Source organism: Coloeus monedula, assembly GCF_965178545.1.
Source record: "Coloeus monedula genome assembly, chromosome: 15".
In the NCBI taxonomy this organism is placed as follows: Eukaryota; Metazoa; Chordata; class Aves; order Passeriformes; family Corvidae; genus Coloeus; species Coloeus monedula.
Window position 1 is genome coordinate 18,565,360 of NC_138795.1, and position 2,273 is coordinate 18,567,632.

Here is a 2,273-nt window from a genome sequence, read left to right on the forward strand (position 1 = left end):
ACAGAAATGCCATCACCCCTCCCTGGAGTGCACTGAGCAGAGCAGCTCCCGTTCAGACTCTGAAGCAGAGTAGATCTGACTCCTTCCCCAGCTGGCAGTGTTGGAGCAGACCTGCACGTCTGCATGCTGGAGTGGACAAACATGGAACTGTGGTTGAAGATTCCCATTTCTGCAGGGAGCAGAGCCAGTTCTCCAACGGGCTTGGTCTCATTTGGTGACAACGTCACTGGTTTGAGATCTGCTGGATGACAGGCAGCACTGAGGGGATGCAGGGCAGCACGAAGGTGGTGTAATGAGGGCAGGGCAGCACATTCACCTTGAGATGACATAAAATCAGACTGAGGGTTCAGGCACAGCCTGCAAACCAACAGAGAGCTTACGTGAGGACCTCTCCACTTGCTTTGATTAAATTCATCAGGGATGTGCCATCATTTTTAAGCAACGAAACTCCACTAAAAATAAATGACACCTCAGCTCATGATGGCCTCTCCATTCCTGGCTATAAACATTGCTGGGAGGTGATGGAAGAACAAACCGCCAAGCAACACTCTGATGGGAACTTTATCCCTGAAAATTGCCCTGAGGACAACAGGAACTACTGCTCAGTGTCCTACCTTTGAGAAGAGGTCAGGGAGAGTCTTCCCACAAGATCCCCCTCTTTCTACAGCAGTCATTAACTGCAACCCTCTTTGCCATCAAGAGAAAAAGCCATGTCTTTAGAGCCTCAGAGGTAAAAGCAGAGGGCTTATCACAGTGTCTGGTGATGGGGTGCCTTTTGAGCAACACTGAAGCACTTGGACTGTCCCCTCCATTTAACAGCAGCCTCTTAACAAGGAAACCCCTTCTCTCCCCTGGCATTCCTGTCCCCACTCCCACCTCAGAAATTTAAAGTCACTAACAGTGGGCTCAGCCCAGGCAAAACTATGACTCTGAAGACCACCGGGATTCCCATTTTTTTGGTGGAGCCACAATCCCACCAGCCAGATTTCACATGGGCAAGAAGAGGTTCACTTTCCAGTAGGAGAGATGCTGTGTGGCTGCAGGAGGAGCTAAAGGAGAGCTCAGGCAAGGCTGCAGGCCCAGCCCAAGGGCTGAGCCCCATTCCAGCAGGCAGGACAGGAGCTGGGGCAGCCTTATCTCACTCTACTCAAACTAAAGCCCATTCCAGGAAAGTTTTGTTGTTTTGATCCTTCTTCGAGGGAATGAGCTCAGATGAAACTGAAGCAGGTGCTAATTAAAACCAGGACTATTCTTCAAACTGGGCTTTTAATTACTGTAAATATATGTCAAGGAAAGTTGCAAAGAAAAATAGTAATTTCTTGTGCTACCTGCCATTTTCACTTGATTACCATCACACTTTTCTGTAGAGCAAAAACATCAGTCCTTCATAACAAACTCCTCTCTTGGGGGCTAGTGTGAATTGAGAGCTGTGAGGCCCTGCCATGGGTTCCAAAACTAGCAGCATAATGTCTGTAACAGACATGCTACCTAATTAAATTGTTAGGGAACAGGCTTTTATATCTTTAACACCTAATTTACTATTGTTTCTTTGAAAGTGTTTGGCTTCCCTGTGGTTTTTTGGGCCTCCCTTCTCAGTTTTACGATGGCTTTTAAGTTTTTGGTGTGTGTTTCTACTAAATAACCATTTTGGAAGTTTTGTTAGGGTCCCGGCTCGAGTCGGACCGAGGGAAGCAGGGGCCTGTTTTACTGTTGCTCATGCTGGGTGAGTTACCACTACCGTGCTAATTATGTAATTACCCCGTTTTAATAGCTATTGTACACTACTTTATTGCTAACAAATCTGATTTCCTCTTTCTTTGCTCACTGATCGAACAGCAAAGGCACAAGGACACACACAAACATTATACAGCTCTATAAACCTCAACACCAGAGCTGGCAGGGCTCGGACCATAAACAAGCATCTTCAAGGCAGCAGGTTTAGCCAAATCTGCTCCACACTAATGACGATATAATTCTTGCTTACTGGGAAGACACAAAATTGAATTCATTTCTCAAGAACCAAGTGCTCCACAGCTGTTACTCAGTGAGTGAGTAACGTGGTCACCGCAAAAATCCGGGGCTCTACCTGAGATGTTTGGACTGTGCTGTACCAGAAATGAGTAATGAACGTGTTAATCAGCTACTTCCTCCCTTACATTTGAAAAAAAAAAAAAAAAAAAGAAATATTTGGCCCCAGAGAGGTGGGAGAACATATGTTCCAAAATATGCCTGAATTCTGCACAGTCATGTGGAGTCCATGGCTGACAGGACAA